Source organism: Oncorhynchus keta, chromosome 18 (assembly GCF_023373465.1).
Source record: "Oncorhynchus keta strain PuntledgeMale-10-30-2019 chromosome 18, Oket_V2, whole genome shotgun sequence".
Lineage (NCBI taxonomy): Eukaryota > Metazoa > Chordata > Actinopteri > Salmoniformes > Salmonidae > Oncorhynchus > Oncorhynchus keta.
This window is the reverse complement of record NC_068438.1, coordinates 24,720,976-24,743,682: the sequence shown is the minus strand read 5'-3', so window position 1 is coordinate 24,743,682 and position 22,707 is coordinate 24,720,976. Positions and strand designations below refer to the sequence as shown.

General features: G+C 40.6%; 1 long non-coding RNA gene and 1 other non-coding gene across 2 annotated transcripts in view; one reads left to right on the top strand and one right to left on the bottom strand.

The window, feature by feature from the left end:
- Positions 1–5,606: 5,606 nt before the first annotated feature.
- LOC118397491 (uncharacterized) overlaps positions 5,607–22,707 on the top strand; it is a 46,153-nt gene continuing 29,052 nt past the window's right edge. Inside the window, exon 1 of the transcript XR_008068090.1 lies at positions 5,607–5,849. This is a non-coding gene — a transcript (uncharacterized LOC118397491). The remainder of the gene's footprint in view (positions 5,850–22,707) is intronic.
- LOC118397493 (uncharacterized) lies at positions 10,794–11,743 on the bottom strand. Its single transcript, XR_004828427.2, has 2 exons — positions 11,303–11,743; positions 10,794–10,898 (listed from the first exon to the last, which is right to left on the bottom strand). It is a non-coding gene; the product is annotated as an uncharacterized LOC118397493 (long non-coding RNA).

The window sequence follows — 22,707 nt, the reverse complement described above, 5'->3', positions numbered from 1 at the left end:
GAAAATGGGCCTCTGTACGCCTATGTAGATATTCCATGAAAAATCATTGTTTCCAGCTACAATAGTCATTAAAAACATTAACAATGTCTACACTGTATTTCTGATCCATTTGATGTTATTTTAATGGACAAAAAAAAAGCTTTTCTTTAAAAGACAAGGACATTTCTAAGTGACCCCAAACTTTTGAACGGTAGTGTATGTCGGAGTGGCCTTGGACTAAGATACAGTGGCATAGTATGGAGTACAGTATATACATATGAGATGGGTGACGCAATATTTACAAACAATTAAAGTGACTAAGGTATCGTAGAATAGTATAGAGTACAGTTTACACATATGAGATGAGTAATGCAAGATACGGAGACATTATTAAAGTGGCTCGTGTTTCATTTCCTTAAAGTGGCCAGAGATTAGACATAATCTATGTCTATAGGCAGCAGCCTCTGTGCTGGAGATGGCTTTTTTACAGTCAGTAGTGTAGTCTAGAATACAATACAGTAAATGCATATCAAATGGGTGATGCAATTTGTAAACACAATTTAAAAGTGACTAAGATACCGTAGAATAGTGTGGAGTGCAGTTTATACATATGAGATGAGTAATGCTAGATACAGAACATGGCCAGTGATTCCTAATCTATGTCTATAGGCAGTCTATAGGCAGCCGACTCTGATGTGCTAGTTAGCGCGCACCACCGCTAACTAGCTAGCCATTTCACATCTGTTACACTCACCCCCCTTTTGACCTCCTCCTTTTCTGCAGCAACCAGTGATCCGGGTCAACAGCATCAATGTAACAGTATAACTTTAGTCCGTCCCCTCGCCCATACCCGGGCTCGAACCAGGGACCCTCTGCACACATCAACAACTGACACCCACGAAGCATCGTTACCCATAGCTCCACAAAAGCCACGGCCCTTGCAGAGCAAGGGGAACCACCACTTCAAGGTCTCAGAGCAAGTGATGTCACCGATTGAAACGCTATTAGCGCACACCACCGCTAACTAGCTAGCCATTCATTTGGAATATAATCCACATAAATATTCAAATTTCCTGTTGCTGCAGGATTATTTTCCTGCTGTAGCAAACTGGCTAAAATTCTAATAAAATCAAATTGTATTTGTTACATGCTTAGTAAACAACAGGTGTAGACTAACAGTGAAATGTTAACTTACGGGCCCTTCCCAACAATACATAGAGAAAAATAACATAAAAAATAACGATAACTTGACTATATACATTATATACTGTAACCATTTAGCAGACTTTTGGCTTGAGGGTAGAGGCTGTTCAGGGTCGTGTTGGTTTCAAACTTGGTGCATCGGATTGAACAGTCTATAACTGATCCCACTTCTGCATAAAGTTTGAAAGACATTAAAGTCACACTTATAATGAAATTACTTGTGCCAAGAATAGGGTCTGAAGTGCTAAACTGCTCTCACCAAATCTCATTCTCTTTATCGCTACTGATTTATTTAGTACTATTTGAATGATACATTCTTACACCTTGCATATTAAATATCATGTGCTGCTAAAACAATGTTTTCACATTGTAATAACATTAGCACATAATAGCAGGGCCACACAATTGGGCTTTTGTACGTACATAACCCAAAATAATATTTTCCCTATATCCTTGTATCACAAGTTTTCTTTCCCATCATTATTTGTGTAGTTTATCTTGTAATTTAAATAGATGGGCTGCTTGGGTATTTAGATCCCTAAAGGGGTTGGAAAAGACTCACACCACATGCCATATTTATTGAATACATAAAAGAGGCTGCTACCACAGAAGCAGTGCTCTACATCAGCTGTCAGCATGCAGAGTATGGCTCACTACAACACAATACTGTGGTGTTGTTATCATCCTCGGTGCTACACTGTGCATGTGTAGTAATAGTATTATTACAGTAGTATTTAGTTGACAGACAGTTACGCTAGGACCAATTATGAGTGTAATAAAAACAGTATATGGGTGTTGTTAATGCCACTGTTTTCTGCAGTATTTCAACTTGACTCATACATGCATGAGGCTGGTTAGACTATGAGGTTGTATTATTTAATAACATCCCACACAGTCAACAAGGGCATGCAATTACATTTTAGTCATATAGCAGGCACTCTTATCCAGTGCAACTTACAGGAGCAATTAGGGTTAAGTGCCTTGCTCAAGGACATATGGAGAAATATTTTGACCTAATTGGCTCTGGGATTTAAACCAGCAACCTTTCGGTTACTGGCGCAAAGCTCTTAACCTCTAGGCTACCTGCCGCCTGTCTCAGCTCTTGTCTTTGTTCCTCTGCTCCTCCTCTCTCCTGCATTGTAAAGTGAGATCTTTCTACTGGAGATTAAAGGAGAAGCTGTCTAACTGCTTCCTCTGGCTCGTGTATTAAAGAGGAGATTGATTCTGAACAGTGTGTGAGCCAGGAGCGCCAGAGTTGGGACCAACACTTTTATCTTACCTGTGAATGAGAGGAGCTGTGCTCATACACACACACAGCGCCTGCACGTGCAACACCCCTCACGCACTCACACATACATACACATAGTTACACACCTCTGAAATAGACATTCTATGCAACCCACTGAGGGATGAGCAATGCCCAGAACTAAGTAAGGAAATACAATCAAATACAATGCTATCCCTTAAAAAACATTATGGTCACGCTTACAAACACTAAGGTGAGATATGAAGGATAAGTATGCAAAGTTATTAATAAAGAGCTAAGCCTCACACATTATCCTCATAAACTCATTGTGGGGTACAGAACTTTAGGCACCTTTGAGAACTGGGGTTCCTTATTAGGACATGGTGAATATGAATGTCCTTTGGCTTCTCTTCTCATGTATGATAATAAGGGAGATATGCAGTATAGGATATGCACATTACATATTGGTCTCACTGGATGGATATGTATAGACACTTCCTCTAGATGAGGTGATGCCCTCATCAGAAGGACACACACGAGAGACCTAGGCTACATTTGTAATCATTCTCCCTTCCATCTGTCATCACTCTTCAGGGACTTCACTGGCACTCCGATGACAGTCTCGGCCTTAGGATGCTACAGTAGCTATAGGAGGACGGGCTCATTGTAGTGGCTGGAATGGAATTGATGGAACTGAGTCAAACACATGGTTTCAATTATATGTTTGAAGTGTTTGGTACTGTTTCATTTATTTAATTCCAGCCAGTATAATGAGCCCATCCTCCCACCAGCATCCTCTGCCGTACACCCCTAAAGTGAAAACCAACTACAAAGGCGCTGAGAATATCGCTCATCTGCAATTCCTGCCTTTCCATAATGATTTCTGTTAAAGAAAAAAAAAAGATAGGAAGAGATGAGTGAATGGGAGCACGTTACATGTGGGTGAAATCTTTCCTTCCCTACTGAGTGAACCATCGCAGGATGTTCAGAAAAAATATACAGCTTGGAAGCAAATTCTAATGAGCAATTAGATTAGATGCAATTAGATTCTATTTAATAGACTTTGTGGGGATTATAAATGGGGGTGATGGATAGAGAGAATAATAGCCATAGAGTAAATATTTTATTTTTTATGCCAATAGACCTATTTTTTTTTTATTATTATTTTTTTACCTTTATTTAACCAGGCAAGTCAGTTAAGAACATATTCTCATTTTCAATGACAGCCTGGGAACAGTGGGTTAACTGCCTGTTCAGGGGCAGAACGACAGATTTGTACCTTGTCAGCTCGGGGGTTTGAACTCACAACCTTCCGGTTATTAGTCCAACGCTCTAACCACTAGGCTACGCTGCTGCCCCTATATGCAATGGCATGCAATGACATTGAGGACTAGTTTACTAATAAACATAATGATATGACAAATAATATCAGAATTTTTCAGGCCCTTAGGAGAATTGTTTTGGGAAACATCACTCTGAAGAGATTGTCAAACAGTTGATAGTCCTAGTTATAATATGCATTACCATATCCTTATAACACCAAGTAAACTGTCCTAAAGAAAGATCATTTTAAACACAACCGTCTATCTGACCACCAATTCAATCTAAATCCTGCGACTGGAGATTCGCCAAAGGAATTCTAATTGGTTCAGAACAAAAAAGGCAAATACAATTTTATGTCTGAGTTCATCTCAGAGATTCTGTGAAGCCATAAAACACCCACACATGGTGAGACCATGCGGAACTCTGTATAAGTTACTCTCATTAACTCTCTGGTGCAAAGACATTCAAGTGTTCAACCTCTCAACACAACCTACTGTACTGTTAAAATCTAAGTAAAAGTATAAATTACTAGCCTAAATATGTGTCAAGATAGTCAGATACACTACATGACCAAAAGTATGTGGACACCTGCTTGTTGAACATCTCATTCCAAAATCATGGGCATTAATAAGGAGTTGGTCCCCCATTTGCTGCTATACCAGCCTCCTCTCTGTTGGGAAGGATTTCCACTAGATGTTGTAACATTGCTGCGGGGACTTGCTTCCACAAGAACATTAGTGAGGTCGGGCACTGATGTTGGGCCTGGCTCGCAGTCAGCATTCCAATTCAACCAAAAGGTGTTCAATGGGGTTGAGGTCAGGGCTCTGTGCAGGGTCAGTCAATCTCGACAAACCATTTCTGTATGGACTTTGCTTTGTGCACGGGGGAATTGTCATGCTGAAACAGGAAAGGACCTTCCCCAAACTGTTGCCACAAAGTTGGAAGCACAATATTGTCTAGAATGTTAGAATGATTGTATGCTATAGCATTATAATTTCCCTTCACTGGAACTAAGGGGCCGAGCCTGAACCATGAAAAACAGCCCCAGAGCATTATTCCTCCTCCGCCAAACTATACAGTTGACACTATGCATTGGGGCAGGTAGCGTTCTCCTTGCATCCGCCAAACTCAAGATTTGTCCTTTAGATTACCAGATGGTGAAGCGTGATACATCACTCCAGAGAACGCATTTCAACTGCTCCAGAGTCCAATGGCGGCGAACTTTACACCACTCTAGCTGACGCTTGGTATTGGATATGGTGATCTTAGGCTTGTATGCTGCTGCTCTGCCACGGAAACCCATTTCATTAAGCTCCCGACAAACAGTTATTGTGCTGACAAACAGTTAGTGTGCTGAAGCTGCATCCAAAGGTAGTTTGGAACTTGGCAGTGAGTGGTTTTTTAAGCATTATGCATGCGCTTCAGCACTCGGGCAGTCCAGTTCTGTGAGCTTGTGTGGCCTACCACTTCGCTGTTGCTCCTAGAAGTTTCCACTTCACAATAACAGCACTTACAGTTGACCAGGGCAGACATTTGACGAACTGACTTGTTGAAAAGGAGGCATCCTATTTACTGACAATGTTTGTCTATGGAAATTGCATAGCTGTGTGCTCGATTTTATATACCTGTGAGCAACGGGTGTGGCTAAAATAGCCGAGTCCACTAATTTGAAGCGGTTTTCACATACTTTTGGTGATGTGGTGTACATTGTAGGTTCCTCGCTCTGAGTAAGAAGCGATGCACAGTGATAGAATAATGACATCGCAAATTCATAAAATGCATCTCCCTGTTTGAATTCATGACCTAACGCTTGTCAGAAAGAAAAGAACCACTGTTTTTTGAATATAATGAAAAAAGCTTACACAGTCTATGAATATTTTAAAGAGTTGGGTGGTGACATGTGAGACAAATTTGCCGACGGCATTCCTATTGGTTTAGTGGGAACGTGATGACACAGGAGTTCGGCATAATACTTTAAAAAGGTTCTCTGTCAGTGGTGAGCCACTGTGAAAAAGACGACCGTTAACTCCTGATAGGCGAACTCAAGCGTTGGAAACCGAGAGCAACCTCGAGATTACTACTGAACATCATGAGTGAGGTAGGATACTTTATTTTCTTTGTGAAATAAATGAGAATAGAGAAGTATTTACACACGGGCGCAGCTCTTGTATGAATAGCCTAGTTCTGAATAAATGGCGATACCTATCTTTTAATAATCTTCATGATCCATAACCGACGGATTGCTACCAGCTACCAAATGATGTGATTTATTTACCTTGAATTTAATGAGATGTATTTACCTTTAATCCACCGATGCTGTGAACAGACATGATTCACGTTTGCAATTGGATGCTGCAGCATCCAAGTGCCGCGCCGCAACGCTCAGTTTGTTCGGAACTCCGCGGGCGCATCTATACTGTACTACTCTCAACTCATCCCACCTGCGGTTTAAACGGGTTTACGGTGGACTAAACAATGTAAGCCTACCCTTCATTCATGGGCACTGAGTTGCAATATGACCACGAAACTCTTGTTCATGCCTTTACAATATATAAATTCGAAGCGTACTTGTTTTTCGATTACATGTGGCATATAAACTGGAACTGTACCAATTGGAATAGGTTTTAAGTAATTGTTGCATGGCCAGGTGAATTCCGGGTGCCTAGTGTATAGTAATTAATTTCCAATCTTAGGCTCATGAGTGTATTGAGAATATCACAGATCAATATGTCTTATGAAGATTAACTTTTATTTAGATACAATGTCAAGGATCCCTCACCATGAATTGCAATGGCCAATATACTATAGCCTTCTGTAAACATTTCTTAACGATTTCCTCGAGGAACAAATAACTTGATGACTGCCATGAATATGTTTCTTATCATTCATTCGACAACGAAGGATGTTTTCATCTCAATTCATATAAACTACTGTACCTCTGGCAGTCTATATGTTAGGTGGTTGGTGAGATTGGTTATTGGCTACTATACCCTCAATATAGCTGTAACCAGCACGGTCCTAGGCAACAAGAGCACAACCAACCTCACAGGGGTTTACAGCTTGGAATGGGAAACTGCTGTTAGGTTTTCCCACAGCTAACTGGCCTCTGATCCTTAGTCACAGATGTTCCAGCTTGATTCCTTTCAAAGTGGTTGGAGGGGGATATTAATAGCATCTTTTTTTCAGCCAGAGCAAGAACATTTTATCTGGCACGGTCTCTCTCAAAAGTTCATTATTGAATATTCGCACATTGGTGGAGGTCATAAATCCCCATTTGCAGCTATGGTGTGCCTATATGTGACAATGTCATACACTTTAGTGTTAATCGAGTTTCATAATGTCATAAACTTTAGTGTTAATCGAGTTTCATAATGCCATAAACTTTAGTGTTAATTGAGTTTCATAATGCCATAAACTGTAGTGTTAATCGAGTTTCATAACGCCATAAACTGTAGTGTTAATGGAGTTTCATAACGCCATAAACTGTAGTGTTAATGGAGTTTCATAATGCCATAAACTGTAGTGTTAATGGAGTTTCATAATGCCATAAACTGTAGTGTTAATGGAGTTTCATAATGCCATAAACTGGAGTGTTAATCGAGTTTCATAATGTCATAAACTGGAGTGTTAATCGAGTTTCATAATGCCATAAACTGTAGTGTTAATGGAGTTTCATAATGCCATAAACTGTAGTGTTAATGGAGTTTCATAATGCCATAAACTGGAGTGTTAATGGAGTTTCATAATGCCATAAACTGGAGTGTTAATCGAGTTTCATAATGCCATAAACTGTAGTGTTAATGGAGTTTCATAATGCCATAAACTGTAGTGTTAATGGAGTTTCATAATGCCATAAACTGGAGTGTTAATGGAGTTTCATAATGCCATAAACTGGAGTGTTAATCGAGTTTCATAATGTCATAAACTGGAGTGTTAATCGAGTTTCATAATGTCATAAACTGGAGTGTTAATCGAGTTTCATAATGTCATAAACTGGAGTGTTAATCGAGTTTCATAATGTCATAAACTGGAGTGTTAATCGAGTTTCATGTCATAAACTGGAGTGTTAATCGAGTTTCATAATGCCATAAACTGGAGTGTTAATCGAGTTTCATAATGTCATAAACTGGAGTGTTAATGGAGTTTCATAATGTCATAAACTGGAGTGTTAATGGAGTTTCATAATGTCATAAACTGGAGTGTTAATGGAGTTTCATAATGTCATAAACTGGAGTGTTAATCGAGTTTCATAATGTCATAAACTGGAGTGTTAATCGAGTTTCATAATGTCATACACTGGAGTGTTAATGGAGTTTCATAATGCCATAAACTGGAGTGTTAATGGAGTTTCATAATGTCATAAACTGGAGTGTTAATGGAGTTTCATAATGCCATAAACTGGAGTGTTAATCGAGTTTCATAATGTCATAAACTGGAGTGTTAATGGAGTTTCATAATGTCATAAACTGGAGTGTTAATCGAGTTTCATAATGTCATAAACTGGAGTGTTAATGGAGTTTCATAATGTCATAAACTGGAGTGTTAATCGAGTTTCATAATGCTATAAACTGGAGTGTTAATCGAGTTTCATAATGTCATAAACTGGAGTGTTAATCGAGTTTCATAATGTCATAAACTGGAGTGTTAATCGAGTTTCATAATGTCATACACTGGAGTGTTAATGGAGTTTCATAATGCCATAAACTGGAGTGTTAATCGAGTTTCATAATGCTATAAACTGGAGTGTTAATGGAGTTTCATAATGTCATAATGAAATTATTATTATGAAACTCCATTAACACTCCAGTCTTGTCTTCCCGCCATGAAATCATTTGACTAGTTATTCAAAGTAGATATGGCATACTTTCACGAACTGTCTCTGTCCATCTCATTGTTGTGTTGTGTACATTCCACTCTCATGTGGTGTGTGTGTCTAACGTAACTAGCAGGCGTAAAAGTGTGTCCGTCCACAGATCTGTATATAATGATGAGATGCTCATGTCTCCACCCTAACAATGGGAGTCGTGGTCCCAAAGGCGGGAAGACAAGCGACAAGTTTATATCCAAAATAAGGTCAATTAGTTGTTTAATAACAGAAGAAAAACTAAAATGTTGGTTAATCTCTCAGCACTAATGGTAAAAAATAAACAAAAATAGCTTCTTAGCAAGAACAATTACTCAAGCAAGAATTTTGCTAGGGCTGTCTGGGAGTGGTCTGAACAGGGAAATGAAAACTAGCTGTTATTAGCAGGGATTTGGAACTCTCTTTCTTATTGGTCTATTAACTAATTTACTCCTTGGTGATGTCAAAACTCCATCCCACCAAAACAGGCTGAAAGCAGCTCTTCCACTAAAAGGTAATTATCATAGTTTTCACAATTTCACAGTATTATTCTAATCTCATAGTCTGTAAATATATATAAAACACAGGGAAATCACATTTTTGACTGCACTGGCATTTAAGTAATTTGACTGACAGCTTGCAATACACATAATTAGGGGCTAAAGTATTCTGAATTGTCACCATATTGTCTGTGAAGTCAAAGATGTTCAAATCTCAATTCTGCTGAGAAGTCAGTCACACTTGTGGAAAGATTAATGAAGGCTTTTCTGCCACCCAGGGAATTAACAGGCTTAGTGCTCTTACTGTGACATTGTGTCTTCAGAACATGGGTGACAAGTTAGCAGACAAACCACTTGAGTTTACTCACACATTTAGGCTGGTACACTATATATGCAAAAGTATGCGGACACCCCTTCAAATGAGTGTATTCGGCTATTTCAGCCACACCAGTTGCCGACAGGTGTATCAAATCGAGCACACAGCCATGCAATCTCCATAGACAAACATTGGCTGTAGAATGGCCTTACAGAAAAGCTCAGTGACTTTCAACGTGGCACCGTCATAGGATGCCACCTTTCCAACAAGTCAGTTTGTCAAATTTCTGCCCTGCTAGAGCCGCCCCGGTCAACTGCAAGTGCTGTTATTGTGAAGTGGAAATGTCTAGGAGCAACAAGTGCTCAGCTGCAAAGTGGTAGGCCACACAAGCTCACAGAACAGGACCGCAAATGCTGAAGTGCGGAGCTCATTAAAAAATGTCTGTCCTTGGTTGCAACACTCACTACTGAGTTCCAAACTGCCTCTGGAAGCAACGTCAGAATAAGAACTGTTTGTCAGGAGCTTCATGAAATGGGTTTTCATGGCAGAGCAGCCGCACACAAGCCTAAGATCACCATGCACAATGCTAAGCGTCAGCTGGAGTGGTGTTAAGCTCGCCGCCATTGGACTCTGGAGCAGTGGAAATGCGTTCTCTGGCGTGATGAATCATGCTTCACCATCTGGCAATCCGACGGACGAATCCAGGTTTGGTGGATGCCAGGAGAATGCTACCTGCTCCAATGCATATTGCGAACTATAGTGCAGAATAATGGTCTGGGGCTGTTTTTCATGGTTCAAGCTGGCCCATAAGTTCCATTGAAGGAAACTTAAGAGGCATGAATTGGAACGCCGACTGCAAGCCAGGCCTAATCGCCCAACATCAGTGCCCGACCTCACTAAGGCTCTTGTGCAAGTCCCTGCAGCCATGTTCCAACATTTAGTGGAAAGCCTTCCCAGAAGAGTGGTAGTTGTTATAGCAGCAAAGTGAGGACCAACTCCATATTAATGCCCATGATTTTGGAATGAGATGTTCAACGAGTAGGTTTCCACTTATTTTTGGTCATGTAGTGTAGCATACAGACTCTGAGGTAGACTGAAGCGAGGATGAGACTGTCACTTTGAGAACATTTTGTGCTGAAAATACCATCTGAGTTGTGGAAGAAACCTGCTGGGCATGTGTGCGCGACTGAGTCCGCCAGTGTGTGTGTGCCCGCGTGTGTGTGTGTTGAGGTTGCCTGAGAGCACTGCGGTCCCTGAGGATCTGCATCAGCAGCAGACTGTTAACCTCGCGAGACACTGTGGATCCTCTCAGGCTAAGGGAGGCTTCCAGCCTAACAATTCCCTGGGACAGGATAGCTGCTCCAAGTTAATGCAAGAACCAACAGAGGTTTTTCAAATACATATTTATTTACTGGTGCTCTTCATTTCTCATTTCTTATTGTTAGTGTTACATGCCTCAGACTGAGACGTGGTCAGCAGATGATAAACCTGGATTAGGGTAAAATGATGAGATGGAGAAACGTTAGTACTGTTCAGTAGTGGGCATTCTCCAAGATTTATTCAAATATTGTTAATAATTTTTGTTGTCAAAATCAATTATCCATTACAACTCTATTGTATTATTACATCTGCACATGTCATATTATAGTATCAAAAATAAAAGTTCTCCGGTTCAAAAACGATCACCATACATCTATCTACACATTCACATTATATATAACTCAATGTACTATCACTGTCAATTTCGAAAATATTTAAATTACTGGATGCCTGTGCTAAACAATGCTACAACCATCACATTATAAACCACAAACATGTAAGCTAACATTGCATGAAACCAACTATAGTTAGCAAACGCACTTTTGTACATTACGCTGTAATATACAATTTACCTTATTTTAGCGCCCAAAAAACGTAATACTTTCATGTCAACTGTAATATGAATACCATTGAAAAGCACAATTTCTCCCTTTTCCAGCAAAATAAATGACGAGACCTTCATGCTGCCAGTCTCTGCATGATTGAAGAAGGCAATGAGTTCTGTCGGTTCTTTTTAAAAATGGCAGGTGGGGAAGCAAAACCTACTGCGTGATCGGGAAAGGTTGAGAAGTCGTGTGGGGAAACAGATTTTTTCACACGATCTGTCCAATTTATCAAATCTAAAATTTAAATTAAACACTATAAATAGTTTATATAATTTGAAGGTTTGTGTCGAATTTGAATCGGGTTTTTAGGGCAGCGCTTAAGTTATCTTCAGAAGTAAACAGCGGCTGTCGCGGCTTTTGAGAGTCATGATGGCTTGCAGTGATGACGCAAAAAATTAATGCATTCAGTTGTTCAATTGACTAGGTATCCCCCTTACCCTGTCCGTGTTCCTTTCTTGTTTTAATCTACAAGAGAAGCGCTACACCTGGTGGAGAGAGGCTGAATGATTTTTATTATGTGTGCTTTACGTTAGTTACATCATGACACGTCATAATTTATCGTACAACGTCAGAGGGGTCCACTTTTTAAATTTTTCTCCAATACTATCGTTCCATTACCATGTCAATCAACGCTTGAATAGAAACGTAGTTCACACCCCAGTTTTAGTCGCTACAGTCCCATTAGTTTTCATTGCAGCCTCATTTGAATACCGGTTTGAGCAAATTTCTACGGAATGGGTTAGTCAACAGTAGCCTAAATTTGGTTAGCATCAAGCAAGCAAACTGTCAAACGCTATTTTCGGTTAAAACTCCCATCAATTGCCTTCAAACATCACTAAACCCATAAACTATGCAGTTAACCATGTTACCTCAATATTTTGAGTCATATTGCACTTTTGCTCATTACATACTTGAATTAACAGGGTAAAATGATGAAACATTTGTAGTGTTCAGTAGTAGGCAAGTCCTCACAAACTCACTAACGTTCCCCATTGGCATCACAGCTCGCCTTAGCGGCAGTAATCAGGTACATTACTTTAAGTGCAAATACCTGGGAGGCCTAGAAAATTATACAAATGATTGGCCCCATAAAATAACAAATGAAATAAAACATAAAAATATGACCATACATATTTGTGTGTCACATTAGCTTGGCCTCAAAAGGTAGATTTGGAAAGGATAGGAATTTGCAATGGAATTTGCCTCATTGTGTTTAGGCTACAGCTGTTTATCCAGCATTGTTCATCCCAATGAAAATGAAATGTGTATATTACACAACAGGAATTATAACAGGTCTTGAATTATTGAACACTTGCCAGCCCTGACCTAAGGGAAATGAAACATCTTTTGTAAGATATGCAAGGCAAACTGAGCCTCCCATATGCAGCTGATTCAGAGAAGTGTAATTTCAGTGAGGATACGTCCAGTGTAGTTGTCGTACAGAATTCAAAGAGGTTTTTCTGTTCAGTTCATGTGTTTTTCAGGCCCATGCAGAGCAGAGTTGTTCTCAATCAAAGTCGGCTGCCTCTCCCCCACCAAGCTTGACATGAAGCCAGTAATTGAAGCACAGTAGCCAGCACGTTCTGGATTGAATACCCTAGCTCTGGTCAGCAATGCAGCATTCTGCTCTCTCCCCCTCCTCTCCTCCTCTCCCATCGTCCACACGTACTTCCTCTCAGCACATTGTAGAAGTGCACAACTCTGGGCTATTATTTTGACAGCGAATGAAAGGCTGTCAGAAAATATATTTCTTAGCCAGGCTTTTAGTCTAATGAATCTACTTTTCAGGGATTAAACATTCAGCTGAATAACCTGAATGTCAAAAGCTTTAGACTAATGAAATAATGAAAAGATAAGCTGGACTGAACTAGCATTCTTTGGAAATGCAGATAGCTACTTTCCTGATACTCCCAGTCTTTCCATGACCTAAAGCAGGGCTCTCAAACCCTGTTCCTGGATAGCTACCCTCCTGTAGGTTTTCAATCCAACCCCAGTTGTAACTAATCTGATTCAGTTTATCAACCAGTTAATTATTAGTATCAGGTATGCTAGGCTAGGGTTTGAGCGAAAACCTACAGGACGGTAGCTCTTCAGGAACAGGGTTGATATCCTGACCTAGAGTAGAGACTGTGTATTGTAAATTACTGACACTAAAACCCTTTATGGCTGTGTTGGTTGATATACACTTCTCCACTCCACGTCCCAAAGCCTTAGACAGAGGTTTGTGTAGCCATATGCTGGAATTTGAGGATGGCCCTGCATCTTGTGCACCACATAGCCCCACCCAATCAATTGGCCAATCAATCATGCCTGTACATGCTATAAGACCTGTTTCCTGTCCTCCGAAAGTATTTTGCTGTCTGTTGTGGACCCTGTTTTATGATGAAGATAGATACCACCTTCTCCTCGTTGGTGTGTAATGAGAAAGCTCTTTTAGAAAAATCAAACATTAGTCCAGGGAAGAAACTATTTACTAGACTAATTTTCTGTCTGTTTTTAATTGCATTAAGACATCAATGCACACTTGCCTGTAATCCAATATTATTGCAACATGTACAGTGGCACGATGAAGCATCTTACTGTCAAATCAGCAGTGTCAGTGGTCATGGATTTTATCCAACTAATTTCATATTCAGAACACAGCATTCAAATGAACTGTAGGATATTCTTGGATCTTATTCATCTTACCTCAGCACCTCCACGCCACATCTTCGTATATACTTATTAAGATCGAAGAAGTCTTGTATCACAGTGCTGTAACCTAATGCACCAACACAGACGTGTTAGATAATGAAGTCAGTGGATGTGCAGGAATTGGGTGTGGTCTTATGTGTTTTTTTTCTCACCATTAATTTTTACGACCTGCAACACTTTTGAACAAGTCAGCCCAGCTGTAGAGTGGATAGAGATGCTAATTACGTGACGTGAAATTAGCATAAGCTCAGCCCAGATCCATCCTGCCAGGTCATTACCACATGTTCCAGCCCCTTGGAGAATTAGAGTTCTTAATATCTAAAGAAAGCTACCAATTATTTGGACGACTGCAGTGAGAGACCATATGCTGTGTTCCACCAATTTGCATTTGCCTCTCCTTATTGCCTATTTTAGAGTAAATCCAGGAGACCTTGGATGTTCATTCATTGAAAAAGCTGTTTAAATCCACTTCAAGGGACTATTGGAATTTGATACTTGTCTTGAATAACCCCAAAACATTTAAACTGGGATGACAGAGGTGTCGTTCGATATTCACTACACCTAAATTCCAGGCTAGGACTGAATGTAAGAGACCTTAGCTGGAAGACATGGTGGGTTTAACAGAATGTCTTGCCTTTGCTGGAAAAACAAGTGAATCACTTATATACTGTATGTCCATCTGGAAAATCCTCCTCCTTTGCTGCAGATACAGGTTGCATGATGACAGATATGTCAGCATGGAGAAAATGTATTTCACTCAGTTGATGAACTCATCTATACTGAACAAAAATATAACTGCAACATGCAAAATTTCAAAGATTTTACAGAGATACAGTTCATATAAGAAATCAGTCAATTGAAATAAATTCATTAGGCCATAATCTATTGATTTTGCATGACTGGGCAGGGGTGCAGCCATGGATGGGCCTGAGTGGGCCTTGGAGGGCATTTTGAAAAAGTACTTCTGATTGACTTGGCCTAGCTTCCCAGTGGGTGGGCCTGGCTGCCAAGTGGGGGCCCTCCAAAGCCCACCCATGGCTGCACCCCTACCCAGTCATGTGAAATCCCTAGATTAGGGCCTAATTTATTTATTTAAATTGACTTTTTTCCTTATATATGAACAGTAACTCAGTAATATCTTTGAAATTGTGTTGCGTTTATAAGGACTGAATACATATTGACTCAAGACATTTCAGCTTTAAATGTTTGATTATTTGTAATAAATAAACACAATTCCACTTTGATATTTTGGGTTATTGTGTGTAGGCCAGTGACAATCTCAATTTAATCCATTTTAAATTCAGGCTGTAACACAACAAAATGTGTGAAAAGTCAGGGGGTTGTGAATACTTTCTGGAGGCACTGTATGGATGGAATCACAGAGGAGCCATTGAGCATTTAATCTGATTTTGACAGCTCCCCAATAATTGCCATCCTGATTTCAGACAGTGCTTTTCTGTCCTCCTCTCCCTTCTAATTCTATGCTGACATCTTCACACATCATCGCACTCCCATTCCCCAGATTGGATTGCTTTATTCTACTCAAGAGGCCTTGCAGTTGCTCCGGAAGCATCCGGGCGGACTAGCACCAATCAGATTGGACACATGAGCTACTGTAGGTCCACTGTTTTATAATCTTGCACTTTGCAAGTGGTTACCTCCCTGCTAAAGTTTGATGTATTGTTATTAATAACAGGGTTGGGGGGTAATAATATTACTGTACTGAATGGATCTGTTTGGTTCAGTTCGGGTAGAGATGTTCAGCTGTGATCAGTAAAGCTTTTATTTTGTGTGTGGAAAAGGGAATTTGAGAATAATACTTTGTATTCATCTACCTATATTACCATGAGTTGAGTTAGGACAGAGTACAGGGAAATCAGATTTGTCACAGAGATATAAGATTTGAAGGCACCTTTTCCGATATTCTGTGAACGCTTTTCATCCTAGTTCAAGGGTTTGCACTGTAATCGATTCAAGTAGGAGAATGCCACTGCTGGTAGCCGAAGGCTTTACCAAGGTTTCAGAAGGCAGTTATTTAATCTTCAACGCACAGGCTGAATTCTAGGGTATAAATCTGCATATATGGACCAGGCCAGAGCCAAAGGATAAGCAGCACATCCCAATCTCTCAAGATTGGTTGCCTTTGAGAGACTGGAGGGCTGTCGCTTCTCCCTACTCTACAATATTAAGCTTCTTCAGGGGATACTTATGTTGCTGGCCTGGATTAGGGAACTTTGGTGGATTGTGTAGAATAGATGCTCTGCTGTTGTATTGTGTGGCCTCCCACATTGCCAGACTGATACTGGTACAACGGGCAGGCAGGGCAAACTGAGGGATCTTCCTTCTCTAATGACACACAGGGGTTAAATAGGCTTAGCCTCTCCAAATGGCAATGCTCCTCTGTCGGGATAAAGTGCAACCACGCAAGATTAAATCATCCCCCTGACCATGAATTTATGTGGTAGCTAAGCACAGATTTGTGTGAATTGTTAGATACTACTGCACTGTTGGAACTAGGAACACAAGCATTTGGCTTCACACGCAATAACATCTGCTAAATATGTGTATGTGACCAATAACATTTGATTTGATTTGAGGAGTGGCTTCCGTCGGGCCGCTCTACCATAAAGGCCTGATTGGTGGAGTGCTGCAGAGATGGTTATCCTTCTGGAAGGCTCTCCCATCTCCACAGAGGAACTCTGGAGCTCTGTCAGAGTGACCATCGGGTTCCTGGTCACCACCCCGACCAAGGCCCTTCTCCCCCGATTGCTCAGTTTGGCCGGGCGGCCAGCTCTAGAAAGAGTCTTGGTGGTTCTAAACTTCTTCCATTTAAGAATGATGGAGGGCACTGTGTTCTTGGGTATCTTCAATGCTGCAGACATTTTTTGGTACCCTTCCCCAGATCTGTGCCTCGACACAATCCTGTCTCAGAGCTCTACGGACAATTGCTTTGACCTCATGGCTTGGTTTTTGCTCTGACATGCACAGTCAACTATGGGACCTAATATAAACAGGTGTGTGCCTTTCCAAATCATGTCCAATCAATTGAATTTACCACAGGTGGACTCCAATCAAGTTGTAGAGACATCTCAAGGATGATCAATGGAAACAGGATGCACCTGAGCTCAATTTTGAGTCTCACAGCAAAGGGTCTGAATACTTCAATAATTAAGATATTTCAGTTTTTTTTTAAATACATTTGCAAACATGTCTAAAAACCTGTTTTGCTTTGTCATGGTGTATTGCGTTTAGATTGATGAGGGGAAAAAATGATTTAATAATTTTAGAATTAGGCTGTAACAAAACAAAATGTGTAAAAAGTGAACGGGTCTGAATACTTTCCGAACGGACTGTATATCAACTATCTAGACCTTTATTAACAGGCTATGAAGATCTACAGTAACTGGCTATTTGCTCCAATTAGAAGATCATAAATCACTTGTGTCTGTGTTCAACACTCACCAACATACTGTGCTTTAAGAGGTTTGAAGTATCTTCAGGAAAATAAAAAGTCCTTGTAATGTGTGTGGTATTTGTTTGATTACTATCTTGCCGCCAATAAATGTTTCCAGCTTTGCTCACAGTTTTATAATAGGCCTCTGCACTGCATCTAGCAGAGGCAATGCCCATTGGTAAGTTAAATCAATAAAACAAATTGATGTCTTATTATTAAGCCTGTTGCTTAGGAGAAATGCATTTGAGGGCAATAACACCACTTTGTACATTGGCTGATGGGTGAGACTCAGTTAGCAAGTAGAACATGCCAAGTATGTGAATGTGTATTTCATTGTAATGGGTTTTCTATGGGGGTAAATATTTATCAGAAGACTGAATGTGAATAGCTCAAATTAGCGTCCGTGTGGGGGGGACTTTGATACTGCATGAATCAGGAAACAATGGATCTGGCTGTTATTACAATGTTATGGTGTTCCAGTCTGGTGTTTTATCCAGACATTAGTTTTCCACAACTTCCCTCTTATAAAATGTGAGTGCTTTATGTGTGACATTAGTTAGTGTGAAACTTAAATCAACTCAGATGTGAGGAATAACAGATTTGAAAGGTTTTGACAACAATCGATTGCTTAACTAGTGGGTATCCCATCTGATAAAATGAAACATTGTGGCATGAAAACCACCATCATAGAATTCCACAGAATCATTTATTCTGTTTCAGCTGTGTCAGCAACACTCCATTACCCTCCCCGTGTATGCTAGTCCCTCACCTCACAAGATGAGTGGGTGGGTGGCGATGGAGGGACTGAATTAGCAGAGTGACAGTTTTTTGCCATACACATTTTCCTCCCAGAAAATCATTACAGCAGTACACTCCGTGGATTTGGGGCAGAAAACATCACATTGGGGATTGCATGGGTCTCCAGACCAATCTAATATGTAATGGAGACAAACATCATCAGGGAACACCATAATGTACAGTTCTGTAGAAGCGCTTGTCTGCATTTAAATCATACATTACATAATCATTTTAAAAACATTTTCTGTTTGAGCGTGATTGGGAATAGTCAATTATGAATATACATACAGCATGTTCCCATTCATTGGATGTTCATATACTGGTATCAGAAATGGGATTTTCATCAAACACAGATCAAGATTTTCTCTTTGCTTCACATGCCGTGCAGGATTTTTTATCTGATTTTCCAAACAGCAGAGTAGGTTGCTATTGCAAGGCAGAACAACAAATCTTGGCCAGCATCCTTTGCAAATCTCTAGTGCTCATTGCAATAACGTGAATTTTAATGTAACCCAAATGTGTCAATTTTCCCTTAATATGTTCAAGAGATTGGAAAATGTCCTAGTATGGCTTTGGTATTTTTAGGGAAAGAGATTGAAGCTAGCTTAATAGTTATTATGGGAAACATGTCATTTTAAGTTTTGTTGAGTCTCTTGTATCCATTTTACGGATGTTACTCAACACTGAATTCACAATGATGAATGATGTGTCTGAGAGGATTTGTGTATTTGAAATTAAGTTGCATATTGGAAAGTAAAGTGGGTTGCTTTTTGTGGATGGGGAGTTTTTGGTATTTGGTATTTTATTAAGATCCCCCATTAGCTGTTGCAAAGTAGCAGCAACTCTTCCTGGAGTCCAGGAAGAGTAGCGGGCTCACTTAATCTGACAACGGGCTAACTTAATCTGACATCAGAGAGGTGGAACTTCATTGGGTTGTGTGTTTCTTGTTGGCCTAAAAAGCGTCTGCCAAGTTATTTTAAAACACTAGTGTAAAGTCAGAGACAATCTTAAATAGTGTTTTATTCATTCTATTCTGAGTGTGAGTTGACAACCAGCTTCATTTAAAGACACTGGTAAATGGTGTAACGGATGGTGTGGTAAATTATCTTAGCTCGACTGGTAATGACTCTAATGAGGGAGCACAGCCTGAGCTCCAGACCGACCTTCCCCTCAGAAGATTTATTTCCTTCACTAAATCTAGTGGCAATTTGCCACCAATATCAGGGTAGCACAGAAATTATGGTATAGCGTTAGAAAATGCAGCACAGGCAAGGGTGAATGTTGGTGTCTACTACTACACCTGTGGAATATGTGATGCACTCGTGCTGTTTTTCTTGAGGATCATCGGCCTCTCATCTCTGCTAAAACGAACTGTAGGCAAGGTTACTGAGGTGAAACAGGATGTTGCGTCAGACGTCTCCAAACGGTCACTAGTACAGTCTCAGCTGGCCTGGTTGGGTGACTAAAGCTGTTGTGTTATTGATGGCATTTTCAACTCCCATTACTGGCTAAATGGGGCAAAACTGGTGTGCTCATTTCTAAACTCACTCAAGTGGAAGAGAAATTTGCTGCCTGGACTGAAATGATGTCTTTCTGGATGAATTAGCAATAGACGAAAATCGAGTAAAGACACAGGCTTCGATGTGGTTGGAGATTTGAGGCGTTTCCCGTGGTGTTGGTCCAGGGGACTGCCTGACAGGTGGCCATAAATCATCTCTTCTGCTGACAGTCAACATCTGTCATTCAAACTCTCTTAACTCATAATTCATTTGGGAGGTACCTGTCTCTTGGATGCGCACAGAAGAGATCCCTGTAGTGATTTTCATTGCATCAGACCTGTTACGACTTTGAACTCACAAGATTAGTATTCTATGGCCAATTCTACTCAAAGTGTGCATTTGGAGAAAATACTTTCACAAACTGTATCTTGGGATCGTAATACTCACCATATGGAGACAAGTGAATTCTTCCAGAAAGTAGAATGACTCACTCCACCGCTTAGATTAACAGAGGTGAAATTAGAGTCTCAGAAGTGATGATGTGATTTGCGTCAGGGACATCCAAGGACATTAGATCCTCAGAACAGCTTTGTCGTTTGTCTTTGGCAAGGTCCACTCTAACCTTTCCTGCAAGCCCACTCTGACACGGGCACTTCTCAAAGTCACTACGTCAAAATCCCCCCTCGGATTATCAGACCGTCTGAGCCAGGAGCCTGATAAAGTCCTCTCTGGATGTCACAGAAATGGGACAAAACTTTCAAGGCATTATTTTATAGGTGGTGGCATAGTCATATGAGATAATGGTACTGTAACGGTTGGAGTGAATACCAATGCAAGCTGTATACCTTGGGAAAATACAGACTTATCATTAGTCAAAGGAAGTGATGGGAGTGAGACATTTTCAATTTTCTTAGTACAGCTCAACACTCTTTAATGGGGCGGCGGGTAGCCTAGTGGTTAGAGCGTTATGCCAGTAACTGAAAGTTTGCTGGATTGAATCCCTGAGCTGACAAGGTAAACATCTGTCGTTCTGAACAAGGCAGTTAGCCCACTGTTCCCAGGTAGGCTGTCATTGTAAATAAGAATTTGTTCTTAACTGACTAGCCTAGGTTAAAAAAAAAATATTGACTAACTGTCACTTCCCCTTGTGCATTATAAAGCCCCTCAGTGACTGTGTTCTGTCAGAACGCTGTACAAAGTAGTTTATCAAACAGCCATTACCTGTCTAGATCTATAACCAGTCCTTGTATGGAAAGTTGAATACACATGATTGGTTTTGTTGTAGTGGCCCAAACAAACCTCTATGGTTTACAAGATTTGCCCTCATGGCTTGTTTCAAGAGCCCTGTTGAACTGAACTTCTTATTCCACGGTAGTTGCCTCTCTGAGTTTGTACAGTAGGCTTTAATAGGAATTTAATTGAGTTCTCTACTCATCCAGCTCAGGATTATGAGGTGACTGTCTCTCTCGGGGAGACCCACAGTGAACTGGCATTGTGGTGCCAGGACAAACAACTTCTCCCTCAACATCAGCAAAACAAGGGAGTTGATTGTTCACTTCAAGAAGCAGAGGAGGGAACATGCCCCAATACACATTTTAATTATATATTTTTCCCCCTTTATTTAACCAGGTAAGCTAGTTGAGAACAAGTTGTCATTTACAACTGCAACATCAACGGGACTGCAGTAGAAAGAGTCAGTTTTAAGTTCCTCAGCGTCCACATCACCGAGGACTTGATATGGACCAACAACACCACCACTCTTGTCAAGAGGGTGCAACAGCATCATCATAAATCATAGTCCACAGACGCTGACACGCGATAGTCCGGCTTCCAATTGTGACATAGCTACGTGGCTCTGAGACCACCATCCACGGGGAACGCACAGCCCGAACCGCACCTTCCCACAATTCCCAATCAACTTGTCTCCGGTACACGTCCTCTACTAATTGGAATGTGTTGACAGTTGGAGATATTGTGTGAGCTGCGATGAGAATTTGAAAAGTATGACTGCCAAAGGTCCAATATTTGACAACAATGCTGTGCATACATGTTCACGTTTGGTACTCTGATAGACCCTTAAGGCGGCTGAAGAAATTTGGCATTCCACCACTGCACCATCGAGAGTGTCCTGACCGGTTGCATCATGGCCTTTTATGGGAGTTTCTCTGTCCACAACCGCAAGGCACTACAGCGGGTGGTGAAGACGGCCCAGTACATCACTGGGACCGCGCTCCCACCCATCCAGGACATCCGCTCAAAACAGTGCCTGAGGAAGGCCCGCAGCATCATCAAGGACCCCACACACCCCAGTCATGAGCTGTTCACTCCCTTAGCGTCGGGCAGACAATATCAGAGCATGAGATAAATCAGAGCATGAGATCTGATACCAACAGGCTCAGATAGTTTATATCTACAAGCCATCAGACTGCTGAACACTTGAACTGGACTGACCACCTGCTCGTATTCTCCACACCTTAGTACACATTCACTCACTTACACCCACACAGCTATACACTCAACCACACACACACATATATGCACACACACACACACACACACACACACGCTACACAACTGCTGCTACCAGACTCTTATTATTATTGCTAAATACTGCACAATTTAAACACTGCCCCACAATCCCCTTTACCCAATACACATGTAAGTATTGGACTATAAATGGTGTCTTCCTGTATTATGCTTATGCTAAAATATTTATTATATTCTACTGAGCCATTTACTTCATGTTCGTATTATATTTTCTTATTTCTTATTGTTTTTTGCATTGTCGAGAAGGACAAGTATTTTTCTAAACATTTTGTTCCTTTTTTTCTTCTTTTAATATTAATATTTCTTTTATTGTGATTTATCAGGGGGTGGTGCAGCACCTCCAGCACCCCTACTTCCCGCGGCTATGTGTATCCTGTACA